This window comes from Triturus cristatus, chromosome 1_2 (genome assembly GCF_964204655.1).
Source record: "Triturus cristatus chromosome 1_2, aTriCri1.1, whole genome shotgun sequence".
NCBI classification, from domain to species: Eukaryota; Metazoa; Chordata; class Amphibia; order Caudata; family Salamandridae; genus Triturus; species Triturus cristatus.
Genome location: NC_140580.1, coordinates 638,510,059 through 638,528,513, shown reverse-complemented (window position 1 = coordinate 638,528,513; position 18,455 = coordinate 638,510,059).

The window sequence follows — 18,455 nt, the reverse complement described above, 5'->3', positions numbered from 1 at the left end:
AAGGTTATTTAAAAATTGATTTTTTAATATATTTAATACTGAGGGCGGGAGGAGGGCGGCCAACTTCCGTTATGCCCGAGTGTGCGGAGATTTGCCTTGTTTCTCCGCCTATTATAGCAGAAGGCAGAAGGGCAAATCTCCTCACATTCCGTGGGCGGAACGGAGTTGTCCGCCCACCCTTACAAATAATCACAATGACATGAGACAAAAGACTGTCGCTTGAATGCAAGGTGCACTTTCACACGCCCATTAGTTGCATTTATTTTTTTTAAATTTAACAAACCGTTATTAATATCATGCGTGGTTTACACAAATCAAATCTTTTTGACAAACTTTCAAAAACATTTCTCTGACAATTTCTCAAGGAAAATCATATTCACCAAAATTCTCAAAATTAAAGATACATAATCTTCTTTTTTTTAATTATTCTCCTATCAATGTATATACACATGCAATCTTCAAATCCAAACTCCAAATGGTGTTACATGTTCCGTGTAGTTTTACAGCTCCAAATGCATTTCGGGAAACCCCTTCATCAGGGGACCACTGGAGATAACAAAAATACATTTTCTTAAACAACTTTGCTTTTTAGCAATATTAATTTCAGTATACCATAATGTAACAAAAAAGGCTTATCAAGCGTGACCCGCGTCTTGCAGGTTATGAGGATGACAATGAGAAAGAAAAATGCATGCGGGAATTCAAGCTTGTCACCGGTGTGATTATTACTAAGAAAAAAGAAAGAAAAGAGTGCAAAATGTAAATCAGATTATGTCTATAAAGAGTACCAGCTGGATGTGTCAAAACCAGATCAACTGCTGTGATCGCTATTGTAATGCGTAGAAAGCACCTTATAACCCGAGGCATACTGGGTGCCACACCCAATGCTACGATGACTCACCTACTTACACATGAAATACTCATATGGTTATCCTTGCTGCATAAATAAACACAAAGAATAGAAAAACACCTAAATGAGTCTATCTCATTAATGGCTTCACACTGTTGTTCATGACTCCTGTTTACTTTTATATCTGCTGCAATTTAACTCACATGAAACGAGATGATTCCGTTACTGCGGGCAATCCGTTTTCTTAATGGCAGCTACCGCAATGTTGCAGCTACCGTCTTTATTTTGTGTGAGGTGCGCCCTACATAAACCAACCCTCGGGGGCATTTTATGGCATATACAACCATTTCTGAGTTACAATCAGAAGTGTGTCTCAACCTTACAGCTTTACCCGTATGTGGGTGAGCAAAAGAATTCTTGTGATCACATTCCCGCAGTGACCACAGTTATAGCACTTAGGGATGCGCAAGTGCTATAACTGTGGTCACTGCAGGAATAGTTTATGTAGGGCGCACCTCACGCAAAATAAAGATTAGGCTAACTGAGCATAAAAGCACTATCAGGACTGCTAATGTGAAATCAAGTCTTGCAGCTCATTGGAATGAACAAAAACATACCATACCACAGTTGCGTTACACCATACTTGAGAAATTAGTAATGTATATTATCAATGTAAAAGATCAATGTATCATGGAAGTTTCAAGCATTGTACGGTATTTTTAAGAATTCTAGTTAAGGTTATACAACTGAAGAGGCTGAGTCTACATAATCATTGATAAATGACACAAGGGCCTTTCAGGCAAAACCCAGGTCAGTAAACCAGGTTTTAAAACAGCTTGAGTACACATTGCAAAAAGAAGTGAATCAGAGGCTTCATGCCACGACACTGATTCAATATCAAAAGGTCAAACGGATACCTAGAGGGCTGAGGTTATCTTTGCACCCAATGCTTTTTAAAGTCAATAAACCTTTCATGCTGAGGTGGTTCGCCATATTGAACAAGTGTTCATTAGATCTTATTCTTTTGAACATTGAAGAACTATCAAGCATTTCAAAGGAATTGGCAACAGAGATCCATGATTTAAAAACGAGTCTAGAACAAATGATGACGGCAGATACATTCACGAAAACATTGAATGAGATTAATGAGATCATTGACGAGCACGCAAAAGAGGTATATGAACGCAAACTGCGGAAATTTAAACATGATTCTACAGACTATAAACTCGATGAGGTATATACATGGGCTGACATGTACGCCCAACGTCGCACCTACAAGAAACCTGACGCATCTATATTGGAGGAGAGCATAGCTACAGAACGGGACACTACAGTAACTTGTCCACCAGTGACGAGTGTCGTCTATGCAGCGGAATCTTCTTCTGAAACACCAGGACCGAGCAGAACAACAAGTCTTTTTTGGAGGTAGGCCAATCCTCCAATCACCCACCAGAAGAACAAGTTGGAGCGAAAGCAAAAGCGATCAAGGAGTGGACAGAAGAAATAATCCGGAAAACCTCAGGCGGAACCCGAAAAGAACTTAGTAATGAATATATCTGATGTTTCTTTGTCACTACTGGAAGTGTCTGTTTTGAATAAAGGCATGTCATTTATTTCAACCTACACAACTACGCACTTTGAAACAGAGGTGGTGTTATTTATTTATTTTGTTTTTTAATTTTTAAAAACCTTTATTGCACAATATAGCACAGTAAGGTTACAAGATTGCAACGTGTCAAGACATCATATGGAGACATACAGTACATTACATTGCAGCAAAGGTTACCTCGAAAGCACAGTATATGAAATCAATACAGAGGAGAACTGTCAGGGAACTCTAGGATAGTAAAGAGAACCACAGAAGGAGGCACATCAGATTGGGGAAAGAGGCTAGTGGAGCAGAGGGGAGTGTGAACAAGAAGCAGGCTACTCATAGACCATCACCCGCAGCCGCCGCGGGCGGAGCACCAGCGGGGTGCGCGGGAGAGGTCGCATGGCTCTGAGAGTTGCGGCTTAAGAGGTAAGACACAGGTAGACCCCATATGTCAAGTGGGCGGAATTTGGCTGGCATCAGGTCCCAGAATTCGGACAGGAGTGTCTGACCGCAGCCCCAGCACATGGAGATCCTGCGCCGCGCAAGGACAAGAAGCATCACAGTCAAGCGGCGTGTGGCATCTGGGCAAAATTTAGCAAAGCAGAGGAGGAAAAGCAGAGGATCCGGCTGGACCAGTGACGAAGTGATCTCAGAAATAGCGGCACAGACCTCGCACCAGTATGCGGAGATCTGAGGGCACAGCCAGGCGAGGTGGGAAAAGTCTGCATCAGGGGCTGAGCAGCGCTGACATCTGTCACTGGGGATGAGCCCCATCTTATGCAACTGAGCAGGAGTCCGGTAGAGCCTATGTAAATACTTAAAGTGAATGAGGCGCAGGCGGTAATTTGGGGTCAGACGTTTGATCTGGTTGCAACAGTAGAGCCAGTCAACTTGAGAAATTTCAATGCCTAGTTCCTTACCCCACGCCACACGTGCCCGTTCCGTGAAGATGAGTGATGCTGCCAGTGTAAGGGCATAAATTTTGGTGACCAGTTTCAGAGGGGAGGGGTACATGTAAAGGAAGTCAAGAGTGGCCATCGAGGGAGGAGGCTGAGGGAACGAGGAGTGAAGTTCCTTGAAAAAAGCCCTGAGTTGGTAGTAAAGCAGTGTGTCCAGAGGGCCGGAGTAGGCTGCGAGTGAGAAGAATGTGTCCCCAGGGTAGAGATCCAACACTATGGAAAGCCCTAAGCGGGTGGCATGTTTAACCATCCCAGAACATTGGAAGGGAGGATAAGCCAGATGACGAACGATTGGCATGGCATTCGCGGAGAGCATATCGGAGCCGGAGAAATTACGGAGCCCATCCTAGGCCCAACGCAGAGTCTCCACCGTGTCTATCTCAGAGCGTGAGTGCTTCGCTGGAGCGAACAAGGCGGCCGTGAGCAGCCACGGACAGTGAGGTCAGCCTCCACCACGACATGGGGCTGAAAGGGCTGAGCGCTAAGGGCATAGAGTTTAAAATCAGGGGCTCCAAGACTGCCACATGACATCGGGAGGGTAAGAATATTATATGCAATTCTGGGTTGTCGACCAGCCCAGATCAGAGTAATGAGCAACGAGCGGATTTTGCGAAAAAAGTGGGCAGTGAGAGGGATGGGGATATTAACAAATAAATATAAAAACTTTGGGAGCACTACCATCTTGACGATGGCTATACTGCCGGCCAGAGACAGAGGCAACTGGAGCAAGAGGGAGATCTTGGGGGGGCGTGGCTAACGCCTGACGAAGATGGCGGACTGTCTCGAACGCTCGCGAGACGTGGGAGAGAATGTTTGTTTTGCCGCGAAGCTGAACACTTATACGGACTTCCAGAAACGCGTTGCATGCGTCGGAAGGGGAGCTCCGCACGACGAGGTGTTGTTGAGCGGCGATATTGCTATGTAAGCAAAGCTTTCCCTGTTCATATGCCGGAGCGGTCCCGTCACAGTGATGGCCGCCATTTTAATTAGCGTTTCTGTGAGGATTTTTACCGCGCTTTGCTTCAACTGATCTCTCCTCATATCACCTGCATGCCACAATGAAATAGTTCATTTCTTGCTTATGCCTGGCTTCTTTTGAGAGGTGTATGCTTTATCTACAAGGATGAGGATGTTTTATTCACATAATGTGTTTTTCCTGGAACTTTGTAACAGCTTAAACGACCTCCAGAAATCTCATTTTTGCACTTCCTTTCTCGTTCATGTGTGAATGCTAACATCTACTGCCAACTTGCCCCACAAGGAACGACAGCAATTTAGAAACAAAGGAGTGTTGTGATAATTGTGGAACGTAATGCTTTATTCCTCTGACGGAGAAATGTTGCTTTACTGCCAAGGGGGAGCTACCACAACAGATTATTACCTCATATATTAGCTCTATAAACTAGGGGATACACCAAAGAGAGCAGTACCCTGGCGAACTACTCACTTCAGTACTCTCTTTTAACAGACTGCTCCTCCTCTATGTAGAGCGTCTTTATACTCCAAGTGCCACTCCTCCTCCACATAAGTATTGGTATTTGACGCAAATAATCGCATGGACTTCTTCAAGTTTAGGCCTGCTTATCTATCCCAAAAGGTCTAAATATTTATTCAGTGGATTTTTGCAAATGAAGAGTGGGGGCATCAACATAATCTCTGTTAATCTACATAGTTGATGTGCATAGCCTGCAGAGTTTTCTCTTTACGTATGATGTGCGCTTCCTGATTGTCAGCGTTTCTTGAGGAACTGCCACTGTAATGTGACTAGACCCTGCAGAGGTTGACACGTGTTCATGTACCTGTGACATTTTGCTATTGTGATCCTGGGGGGACCTGATCAAGGCCCAAGGAGTAGGACGGAGCCAGGGTGAAGCTCCCAGGAATGGCACGATGAGCTTGCATTCACAGCTTTCTGATATGTAGATTCCCAAAAAAAAAAAAAAGAGGCCGCCCTGCTGACATATCGCACACCTCCAGGTGTCTTCGTTTGCTGCTCACCAGAACAGAACACGTCGATTTTACAGAAGTTGGATGGGGAAACTCCGGAATTTAAAGCTGGTTACTCCTTCTCAACTACCTGCAGACTCGGATTCAGATTCTTCTCCTCGAGTCATGGTAGATGCCGCATCACCGAAAACGGATCCAATACGGGAAGCCATTGGTTTCTTCTAAGCGTCTGAAGAAGGATCCACCATCCCCAGAGAATACCTCTTCGTCCGCTTCCATGGATCACATCTTGGAAGAACTGCGTGCGTTCAAACCTTTTATGGAGGCTACCACTAAGAACATGCATGCCATGCAGGAGAAATGGTCATCTCTGGAGTCACGCGTTCAGAACTTAGAATCTTCCACGGATTCCTTGCACTCCTCTTGCTCACATATCCCATCAATGGAGGCGGAGATACTTCTACTCAAACGCCAGGCGGAGGACTTGGAAAATAGGAACCGTAGAAACAACCTACGCCTATATGGCCTTCCAGAACTTACAGAGGGATCGAACCCCACCGTCTTCTTCCAATCTTTCCTGGCCAAGATCTTAGATGCTCCGGCTTTGACTTCCGTCAACATCCAAAGGGCTCACCGCCTTGGTCCAAAGGTCGCTAGTAAGCCTAGAGGTGTCATTATGTTATTTCTACAATTCACTGACCTCCTACAGGTCCTTTCAGCTGCCAAGCTCAAGAAGCAAATTTTGTGGGAAGGTCATCGCCTTTATCTCTCACAAGATGTCTCCAAGGCCACTGCAGATCGAAGGAAGAAGTTTTTGGACATGCGACCTCAATTAAGGGCCCTGAATGCTAGATATGGACTACTACATCCTTGTCTCTTTTTAAAGTCACATATAAAGACAGAACAACCACGTATGAGGATCCTGCGGCCTTACAGGCGTTTCTCCAGAGACATGGCCCAGATGTTATGGATGTATCCAGACCTGGTTGACAAGTTCTGCTATTTCTTCTTGGGTCTCATTGTGCTATGATTTTGTTGTCTCGCAAGTGTCGCTGATGTTGTGATTCCCTCATTCTCTCTTCTTCCACCGGCCGTTTTATTCTCATATGTCCCCTTTGTAGTTTAACTGTCCTTGTTTTTTCCTGCTTCTCTGTGACACGTCTTCCCTTCAGTTGTTATATCTCTTTTGTTTCTACAGATACCTTCTCCCATTCCTCTACCCTGATGTGCCATGCTACCTTTAATATACTGCGTTTTTGGAGCCGTGGTATTTGAGGTCTGTTTTGTTCGTTTTGGATGTTGTCGTCGCTGTCTCCCGGCGTCATCGCCCCATCCTCGTTCTCGAGTTTTTCACTCCGTAAGTATGTTTTCAGTCGTTCGTTTCAAACATGCACTGTCTTTTTGTTGGTTTTTATTCCTGTCCTTTTTTCTACTACTTTCTCTTTCCTCCCTTTTCCCTTTTTTATCCCTTCCTTTCTCTGGACTCAATACTATATTCACATTGATTCCCTTTGTTTTTTCTTTTCCTTTCCTTCCTCTTTGCTTTTTCTCCTCTTGCCCTCTCTCCTTATTCAATTCATTACAATTTCCTCAGTTCTGTTAAGTTATTTTTTCTGTAATAATAAGCATGTTGTTATTAGATGCTTCTTTTTGTTGTTCCATTCCGTATTACATCTTGGAATGTTAAAGGTTTAAATAACCCCATTAAGAGGCAAAGGGTTTTATCACATTTAGCAAGACTTGGGTCGGATGTTGCTCTCCTTCAGGAGACCCATCTTTCTGACACGGAGGCTCTAAAGCTCAAGCGTTGTTGGGTGGGTCATGTTTTTTGCTCTTCCACAGTTTCTAAGAAAAATGGTGTTGTGATATTATTACATAAAAAGTTAAATGTTTCATCTATTACTCATGAATGTGATGTCGATGGTAGGTGGGTTATTGTTACATTGCTTGTAGATAATATTCCTATCACTCTTTTTAATGTGTATGCCCCAACTGGAATTGATAGATCATTTTGGCCCTCTATTTCAACCAAGTTATCTTCCCTTTCTGGAGAGTACATACTTCTTGGGGGGGATTGTAATCAAGTTGTTGATCCCTTTCTAGACCGCCATTCCAATGTTAAGTTTGTCCCCTCTAGGATGCATTCTCAATTTGTTAGCACTTTTCAAAATAATGCTTTGGTGGATATTTGGCGATTGTGTAACCCTGACCTTAGGGAATACAGTTTTTATTCTCCTTCACATCACTCACAATCCCGCATTGATCACCTCTTCCTTAGCAAATCCCTTTCCCAGCACGCTATACGCTCTGACATTGGTTCCATCCTAATTTCAGATCACGCTCCGATTTATGTGGACCTTGACTTACTCCTATTTTCCCCTCACTCTGGCAGATGGCGTTTCAACAATGCCTTACTTTTGGAACCTACTTTTTGTTCCGAATTTAATGCCTTTGCCACTGAATTTTTCCTTTTTAATCATACCCCGGACTCCTCTTTTGTCACTGTTTGGGATTCTTTTAAGGCAGCCTCTAGGGGTTTTATTATCAATTTTGTAGCCCGGCGAAAGAAGCTTCGAGAAGCCAAGTCCAAATGCATTCTAGCTAATATTAAGACATTAGAGCTTGATTATCATGCTTCCAATTCTGAGGTCTCCCTTAAAAAAGTTATTGATGCGAAAATCTCTTTCAATAGGTTTACAACTGATGCTGCCTCAAATCTTTTGCTGAAATGTAATTCCAGGTATTATGGGGGTAAAAGCAAAATGGGGAAGCTTTTGGCTAACTACTTGAAGATAAGGAAGGAACGTACAAAGATTGAATCCATCAAGACTTCCACTGGGAATTCATGCTTTAAAGATAAAGACATTCTCTCTGAGTTTGTTAAATTCTATGACAATCTTTATACTCCTGAGCACATCCCGGAGACCGCGGATCTTATCTCATATTTCCATTCGCTTCCTTCTCCCCCGGCTTCTCACGTTGACTTCGCTGCCCTGGACCAGGACATTTCACTTTCTGAAATTTCCCACGCTGTCTCTAAATTACGCCACGGTAAATCTCCAGGCCCTGATGGTTTCACTATTGAATTCTACAGCCATTTCTCCTCTTTACTTCTTCCCAAACTATTACTATTATTCCAATCATTTCATGCTGCGGGCTCTTCCAGTGGCTCCTTCCAACAGGCTTTAATCTGTCTAATTCCCAAAGAAGATAAAGATCACTCACTATGCAAAAACTATAGACCAATTTCCCTGGTTAATACGGACTACAAAATTACGCATGGGTTCACTTCTACCCGATCTCATTGGCCCTGAACAATCAGGTTTTGTCAAGGGTCGTCTCTCATCTGACAACTCTCGTGTTTTTCTCAATATACTTAACAAGGCTTCCTCTCTGCCACTTCCCTTTGCGGCTATTTCTTTAGACGCAGAGAAGGCCTTTGACAGGATCGGGTGGGACTTTTTGTTTCAAGCCCTGCGCTGGATCGGTTTTTCTCCCAAATTCATCTCTATTATTTCCTTACTCTCATCCTCAGGCTTCCATTTTTGTTAACGGGATGACCTCGGATTATTTCTCATTGCGCAGAGGAGTCCGACAAGGCTGTCCTCTCTCTCCCCTACTTTTTGTTCTAGCCCTGGAACCCTTCCTTACTAAAATTTGTTTGGATAATAGTATTTCTGGTTTTCAATTTGGCTCACGTCAGGTCAAACTCTCGGTCTATGCTGACGATATTCTTTTTTATTGCTCTGATCCTGCTTCCTCTTTTCCCTCTTTTCTTAATCAGGTGTCTTCCTTTTCCTCGGTCTCTGGTTATCGTCTAAATGCTGATAAGTGCGAGATTTTACCTTTAAACCCCTCTTGTCAAAAACATATTTTTTCCCAAACTGGTTTCTCATGGCAGCCGTCTAAGATTAAATATCTGGGTGTTTGGTTTGCTCCTCTCCTGTCAGATACGCTTAAACTTAATTTTGATTATGTTTTCAAGAAAATGGATACGGCTATTCAACGCTGGCATCCGCTCTTTCTATCCTGGTGGGGTCGACTCAATTCTATAAAAATTATGCTATCCCCTCTTCTTCTCTATACCATTTCCATGCTCCCAGTACACATTCCAGTTTCCCTTTTCAAGCGGATTGACTCCCTGTTATTGAAATTCTTATGGAATGGTAAGAGATCTCGGATAGCTTTGACTTCGTTGCGTAAGGATAAGGCTCAATCTGGTGTGCGTTTTCCAGATTTCAGAGAGTATCATCGAGCTTTTTCCCTGAAACAATCATCTCACTGGTTCTCGTCCACTTTACCCTCCCCTCTGGTTAAGTATGGAAGCTTTCTTTCTGTCTCCCTTTACCTTTCGCGAGTTTTTATTCTTCACGTCTTCTTTAATTCGCTTCCGTACACCTGTTATTTCTTACTCTCGTACTCTTCTTTTCCCTTACCTATCATCATCTTATCCTTCCCTCCTTTCCATTCATGAACAACCGATATGGCACAACTCTCTCATCAAAATTCGTAATCGCACCATATTTTGGAAGACATGGTATTCTCAAGGATTGTGTTGGATCTCTCAACTAATTTCTCAAAATACTCCCCTTTCTTTCCAAGAACTCCAATCCTCTTTTTCACTGCCCTCTTCTGCTCGATCGCAATATAATGCTCTTCTCCCAGTCTTGATCTCATATCTTCGCTCTTTAGCATTATCTACCGACATTCCTCTAGAGTGCAAAGTCACCTCTTTACTACTGGAGGAGTCTCCCTCAGCCTCTGCTCTTTATAACTCCTTTCGATACTCCACTGGCAGACTAAAATCTAAAATCGAGACTGCATGGGAATTGGATCTTTCTCAAGACTGGCCAATACCTTTTTGGGACAAGATATGGGCCAAGCTTCATAAAACCTCTAGAGCTGCTAACACTACCCAAACCTTATACTTTATTTATAACAGAACTTTATGTACTCCACATGTTTTGTCCCGTTTTTCATCTGACTCGTCCCCCACTTGTTGGTCCTGTTCCTGTCCCATTGCGGATCTCAAACACATGTTGTTTGAATGTCCTCCCATTTCCAAATTTTGGCGCCTAGTTTGGACACACCTACAAAAGATATTTCATTTTCAAATCCCCTCTTCTCCTGTACAAATTTTTCTGGGCTCCCTATCACCGTCCCTCTCGCAATCTCCTCCCCATTATTTATTACTTGACCTCCTAATTGCTGTAGCTCTCCATACCATTACTTCTAACTGGAAGCAGGCTGCAAATGTCTCCTACAACTCGTGGTGGAACGCAGTTTGCTTCCACCATCGCTTAGATACTAATTATGTCTCTCCCATCTCCCTAGCAGTCAAGCGTGACATGCTTTGGCTCCCTCTAGTATCCTATCTCTCCTCTTTTGCTCCAACCCTTACCTCTCCAGACCCTGACACAGTTGAGGTGCGTAAGCCACCATGATACTCTTGTTTCTTTATTGCCTCTTTGTTACGATTCTTTACAATATATTTTATAGTATTTTCATTCTTATAATAGTTTCTGTTCATGTAGTCCGCATGCTTGTAATTTTTGTTTTTAATGAGAGTTTCTATTGAATTGCTTAATCTTTGCATATGCTTATCATGATGATTTACCTTGTACCCCTTCCCTTTCTCCTCCCCCTCTCTTTTCCTCAATAAACTCAAACTTAAAAAAAAAAAAAGAGGGGGATCTTGGACTCAAACCAGTCTACAGTACGGCCGAAGTTAGCTCTCCAAAGTCCGTCCATGTCCCTGCTCAGCCAGATGCCTAAGTATCGCATTGAACCCGATGCCCACACGAAAGGGTGATCAGGAGTAAAGGGCATCGTGGCATCAGTGAGGGGGAAAAGTATGGACTTATTCCAATTAACCTGGACCACTAGGGCGTGAGCTGAAAAACCGATGCCCCTCTGGGTGTAATGCTGGCGAAGCCTAGCTGCGAGGGGTTCCATTGCAATAGCAAAAAGCATGGGAGACAGCAGGCACCCCTGCCTGGTACCCTGCTCGATAGGAATAGGCTCAGAAATGTGGCCATTGATCCAAAGGCAGGCAGTGCTAAAGGTATAGAGAAGACATATTTTACATATAAATACCGGGCTGTATCCCAAGCGAGGGAGGAGATAAAAGAGAAAGGGCCACTCTAAAGTATCGAAAGCTTTGGTGGCGTCGAGCAGGGCAGCCATGGCCGGGAGTGCAGGGTTAATTTGATATAGTTCGGAGGTTGTGAGAGGTTGCACGACGGGAATGAATCCGGACTGGTCCGGACGGGCAATGAGCGGCATGAGGGGAAGACGGCGGGAGGTGAGGACCTTAGTGAAGATTTTGTTTTCCGGATTTATTAGTGAAAGGGGACGATATGAGTCCAGCAGCTCCGGGGGTTTGTCCGCCTTTAGGAGTAAAGTGAGTAAAGCCTCGCGGAGCGAGAGGGGAAACTGACCGCTCTCGTAAGATTCGTTGTACATGGCAGCTAAGTGTGGAACCAGAAGGGGCGCGAAGGCCTTATAGAAGGAGACAGGCAGGCTGTCACAACATAGACTAGCTGACCACTAACCTTGGAAGCCGGATACAGCAGGAGCGATGGATGATGCTTGATAACCTTTTCCCCTTGTTTGGAATCACCTGTGAGTATTACAGAACCACTCCATAGGCAACTCCACCACAGGGGAAAGGGAAAAAAGGGATAAACAAAACAATAAAGGTGCAGCTGCGAAACCAATCATTGGAGTACTGTACAGGAGTTGAAGACCTCACTCTTACGATAGCCCCGTGTTCCCTGTAAGTGAGACAAAACCCAACACACATGAGGACACTTCCCTAAGCACCCACCATATACATATATATCTGCAGTATGTGTATGCACTTCCAACTAATACTGCTGCACGTTTCCTGATGTAAAAAAGGCATAAAATGCAAAAATAAAATAAAAAGAAATCAAAGCATGGCTTCTGTGGGGTTTCCAAGCTTGAAGCACTAATCTCTATAAATGTCCAGGCATATTCTTCTGCAAGGATACATAGTAAGGTACTTAGTTTAGAGCAGGCGGTCTTCTGGCATCTGAGAGATGAGGTCCCAGGCTCAACAAAAAGGTTACCAGTAAAGGTGCACGGTTTAGCGTGTGTGAAAAAACAACACCCAAGGAAAAGGCACTAGGGAGAAGATGCTCTGCGCCACACAACGGCCCTTGCAGGATATTTCGGCTGGCACTCGCGCTCCAGAGCGTGGAAAACAAAAACGTGGCCTGGCCCACGGGAACACGTACATGCGCTCCAGCACAGGCGAGACAACAATGCCCATAGAGAGTTACTCTGAGCCCAACCGGTACGCTCTCCAGCACGGTGAGTCAAACCCGGCTCAACAAAGAACTGGACGGAGACACACAGGTACGCGCTCCAGCGCGGCAATGTCAAAACTGCTCAGAAGAAAAAGGTACGGATCCCAGCGCGGCTCGGAACCGCGCTCCAGCAAAGGCAGAACGAAGTCGGCTTGAAGCCGTCTCTCTCTCCATCCGCATCAAAGGAAAACAACGGCAATGGCGGAGAGGAGACGGGTAGTCAATAATATCTTGACAGAAGCTGGGTCCTAAGGCACCACAACCTTCGGGGGCTAGCGACTGAAATCAGGTGACAAGCACCGGGTTGAGTGTGGGAGGGGATTAAACAGGCAAAAGAGGTAGGACAAGCAAGTGTACCCTAAGCATTATGGGAGATGTTGTTCTTTGACATGTACACGGCATTGACACTAGCCGTCCGAGCCTGGGGCCTTATGGCCGGGCATACCGTTAATCACAACAAGGATTTCATCTTTGGAGAAGGGCTCATCTAGAAATTCACGACGAGGGGTACCAAGCCAAAGAAGCTGCAGGGTATCAAAATATTGATCGATAACCTCGCACGGGGGCACACTCCCGGCTGTGTAGAGTTTGTATAAAATTCAGTGAATTGCGCTTTGATTTACTCAGGGGAGTTGGTTCTATCAGGGCCTCCATCCTGGAGGGCGGTTATGTCGGACGCAGCATGGGGCGGACGGAGGAGGTTGGCAAGGGTTTTTCCAGGGTGGTTTCCCTCGCCAAAGCGGCGCGCCCATGCCTCCCTGCCGAGAAAAGCAAGCTACCTGTTGGCCTTGTCAGCAAAGTCGGAGAGCTTCCTCCGGATCTGAGCCAGCGTGTCAGGGTTGGAGTCTTGGGAGTAGGAAGAATCCAGAGCCTTAATCTCCAATTCTAACTTATCAAGAGTGCCGAGGATGGAGCGTAGGACAGTGGACTGTTTGGAGATACATTCTCCATGGATAAGAGCCTTAAATCCCTCCCAAAGTGTGGAGGGGGAGTCTACAGAACCCTCGTTCAGCTCAAAATAATTTGAGATTACGGTTTGTATCTCGTCGCAGAAGACCAAGTCGGGTAACACGTTGGGGGGAGCCGCCAGGAGAACGCACGTCTAGGAGAGTGAGGGAGGCGCAGACAGAGGCGGACGGGAGCATGATCTGAGAGAGTGCGCGCCATGTGCTCAACAGAGGTGAGCCAAGCAAGGGCATCCGGGGTGGCGATCCAGAGGTCCAAGCGGGTCCAGCAGCCGTGGGAGCCAGTTACGCAAGTGCCCTCGCGTGCCTTGGGTGAGTGTGGCACCACTCGTCATATAAGGAGTTGTCAGTAAGAATGGCACTCAGTAGTGAAGCTGAGCGCGGGTGGGGGGCACAAGGACCGGAGTGATCAAATGTTGGGGACACTGTTACATTAAAGTCAACCCCCCAGAGGTGTGCAGCAGGGCCAAGGGACAAGATGTGATGCCAAACTAGCACGAAAAAGTCCGGATCGTCTGTGTTGGGGCTGTTAAGTGCAGCCAGAGTCAAAGGTTGGGCCTGAAGGGTGCCGTGCAGGATCACAAAGCGTCCCCCGGGTTCAATAATTACCTGAGAAAGCTGCCTCCGGAGCCCTCTGCACAGCAGGATAGACACCCCCGAGAGTAGTTAGAGTAGAAGAAGGAGTGTATTTTGCCCCATTGCCTAGACAAAAGTCAGGAGGATATCGCAGGTAGCAGGTGGGTCTCCTGTATATAACAAATATCTACCTTTTGCCGGGTGAGGTGGGCGCGGACCAGGCATTCCTTGCGGTGGTCGTTAAGACCATGGACGTTCCAGGTCCAAAACGTTGTGTTAGTCATGGATCCTTGTCAATGAAAATAATGTCGAGGGAGGCTACAAGCAAGGGTAAAACCTCGTGCAATCAGATGGAGCAGTGCCAAAAGGAGTATAGCAAAATGCCCAGAGCAATGACATTGGAAGCGTGGTGAAACAACAAAGCCAAACGCACAACATAAGCCTCATAAGGAGGTAACAACCCAAGCAGCAAAAAGCCCCCATTAAGGCAAATAGCAACAGTTTAGCAATGAGGACACAGTACAGCGGAATAGAAGTGTGCACTAGAATAGCCGGTGCGCAGGGAATGACATGTCATTAAAAGACAAAAAGGAAAAACGTACATCAGGACAAACAATAGAGCCTCAGGAGGAGGCAACAAAACCAAGGGACCCTCCCCCCAACCACCCACTCCAACCCCCCAATCAGGCTGAGATACCACCCATACACACCCCAGGGACCCGCAACTGGGAAGAGAAAAGTCTGTGTCCAAAGAGGGAATCATCCAGTGGAGGCATGGCGTCACTCAGCATACACCCCTGCCGAAGAGGCAGGGTGGCCAAGCCATAGGTTGTGGCAGACAGTAGAGAAAATGACACCTGGAGATCAAGGGCGCCAAGCCTGGAGCATAGTTATGGAATGGAGTGCCCTGCAGAAACAGTAGAAACAAAGAGGACCATTCAGAACAGGTGACTCAGCAATATAAAGTACAACCAGCTAACCAGTCAAGAGTTCACAGCAGATCAGTAATTTTGGCTCAGGTTGAAATCGGCAGTGGCTTGAGAGTTGGCAGGGGAAGAACAATGTGACCGGTCTAGTTTCTTTGCGAAGGCCAGAGCGTCCTTGGGATCCGGGAAGACAAGCATCTTGGAGCCTTGCGTGAAACACAGTTTGGCGGGACTTCATGCTTTTGAAGGATCCGTTTCATCGGGAGAAACTCATGGTGAGCAGCCTGCACCTCCATGGTGTAGTTGGGGTAGAACGACGGGGAGTTGCCCTGATGGCGAATCTCGCCCTTCTCCCTGGCTGCTCGAATAATAGTGTCGCGGTCCCTGAAGTTCAGGATTTTGGCAATGATGGGGCGAGCCGGCAGGCCAGGGCCCGGGGCGAGGACCGAGGGAGCAATGGGCCCGCTCATCAATGAAAACAGAGGAGAGGACATCACCAAAGAGTTTACGAATGAGCTGTTCTACAAAGTCCTCCATTCGAGAGATATTGGTGGATTCGGGTACACCTGTAATGCGGAAGTTGCTCCTACATGAACACGCCTCCAAATCCTCATTTTTGTTCCGAATGAGTTCAAGTATCTTGTCCATCTGTAGTAATTTTTGGTGATCCTGTGTGGCGGCATCTTCAGCATCAGAGACACTTGTTTCAACTGCAAAAGGCGTGCGTCGTGAGAGTCAACTCGGGCCTTGACTGTGTCCAGACGGGCCGACAGCTGGTCAAGCTGGGCCGCTATGCCCGTGACTGTGGATTTGACTTCCAACATGAAAGATTTAAGATCATCCTCCCGTGTTGAGGCCATATCTGTCAGGGCAGCAGGGTCGCCCCCATCAGTGACTGCACCATCCTGACATGTTTGCCGGCGCTGGTCGAAGGCGATCTTAGGTTGTTTAGGGTCAGTTTTCCTCATGGTCGAACAGAGGTTGGTGCGGGATGCAGCCAAGCAGCAGAGAGGAGGCTGTGGTTAGGGGAAAAGGTGGCAGCACCTGGAAATGTGTGAGATACGTCACGGTGAGAGGAGGTAAAACGGGCAGTCAGGGCATGTAGGCATAGATACAGTCGCACAGTCAGCAGGTAGCGGCCAGGGCAGATGAGGGGGTGGTGAGAGAGCTGAAGGTGACACCCGTCAGGGTGGCGGGCCGAGGCAGGCGTCTGAGAGGAGTGGCAAGGCCTGGGACGTGGTAGAGCCACTAAGCTGGCAAGGCAGCGCAAAACGTTAGTGGAGTAGGAGGACGCCTGGTGAAGTATGGTCGCAGCGGTGCCAGCCTCAGGCACAGGTGCCACAGACGACGGCGGAGCTGCACGGGCGGTGGCAGAGGGGGAACACGGGGGGCGTTCAGCCCCGGCGCGGGGCCACAGCAACGAGGACAACGGGAGAAGGTATCGTTGGGAAGTCCCAGCAGCAATGGAGGTAGGTATGGCCCAGCAGCACGGCCCACAAGCCCCTGGACCACCACAGGAGCACCCACAGCACTGGCGCCCACTGGGACCACCGGGCGGCAGGCAGCGGACAGGCCCCCAGTGGGCCACCACAAGACCAGAGAAGGAGAAGCAGGCGGTCGCCGACACCGCGTCCAGGCAGCAAGGGGCTGAGGCGCCCGCAGAGATGGTCTCCGGCTGGCGCCGAGCCCAGCAGGAATGGCGAGGCGGGCTCCGGGCACAGCAACTGGTACTGGCAGACAGAGGATGCATGGTGGCAGGCGAAGGATCCAGGGCCGGGCAGGCGAGATGATGGCCGCAGAGGGTCGATTCCCAGGTGGTGGCAGCAAGCAGGCAGTGGGAAGGCCGGAATTGAAGGACTGCAAGAACTGCCCCAGTGGCGGCAGCGAAGCACCTCAGGGAGCCAGCAGGCCGCAGCAGTGGGGGGCAGCGAGTAGCGGGGAGTCGCGGGGAGCGTGTTGCCCCTGTCGCCAGGCCCGATGGAGATAGGCTTTCGCAGCAAGCTCCCGTAGCTGGTGAATGGCACCCGTACAGCGAGAAGGCAGGGACCAGACGTTGCGGCTCATGCGCTCCCAATCCCACCACAAGACACCCCCGTAGCAGCGGCACTTACCGGATCCGATGGAGGAGAGGCGGGGGCAGTACATGGGGCGAAGATCCGGACACAGGAGGTCGCCGAAGGCTGCACCAGGAAGGCCAGGCCACAGCGGCAGAAGGGCACAGGATCCGAGGCCCATGCCCGGCAGCAGAACTTGGCTCAGCGGCGTCACAGGAGGCCCCGGGACAGGGTGAGCCGAGATGGCATGGAGTCAAGCAGCAGTGTTGGGTAAGTCTGCAGGATAACTGGTGGATTATCGGCTTGGCTGGCAGAGCCCACTCAAAGTACGGCCATCTTGTAGCCAGCTAAGCCATGCCTCCGAGGTGGCCTTATTTAACTTTATGCGCAAACTACGATTGAGATGGTTTTTTCACCACCTTTCTAAGCAAAATGCTGCACCAACTACAACAGAGGAGAAGGTCTTTAAACCTAAGAGCACGTTTTTAGCCCCTATCTCACACATACCTTTGGATCTCTTTGAACTTTTAGTCAAGAAAGATCTGGAAAATATACAAATGACAGCTAACACCCGGCAGAATTTAACCAGAGCAGAGTTAACTGCTTTACAAAAATTGGCAAAGAATGGGAAGCTTACATTTCAATCTGCAGATAAGGGGGGAACCCTCGTTGTAATGAATACTACTTACTATGAAGACAAAGTAGAGGCACACGTGATGGATAATGACACCTATATTACACTGGATTCTGATAACACGCCTGAATTCCAGAAAATACTGGCAGAGATTCTTCAAAGAGCTTTGGAGCTAGGAAGGATAAATGATAGCACTCGGCAATATTTAATATCGGAATTTCCAGCACGTCCGTATATTTACATGCTGCCTAAAATGCACAAGAATCCAAATGACCCACCTTTCCTTCCTATTGTGGCGGGATGCGGTTCGATGCATGAACCAATAGGGAGATACTTCGATTAATTTTTGCAACCTCTTGTACAGAGTTGGGTATCTTACGTGCAAGATACTACTGATTGTCTCAACAAGTTGAGAAATGTGGAAGTTCAGTATGTAGAAGACTTATGGCTATGTACGATTGACGTTGTAGCGATGTATACATCGATACCGCACTCTGAAGGTGTGCAAGCAGTAGAGTGGATGTTATTGAAGAGTGAGTATGAGGAATCCCAGAAAATCTTTTTGCTTGAATTGATACAGTTCAGCCTTTACCATAGCTACTTTTCATGGAAGGAC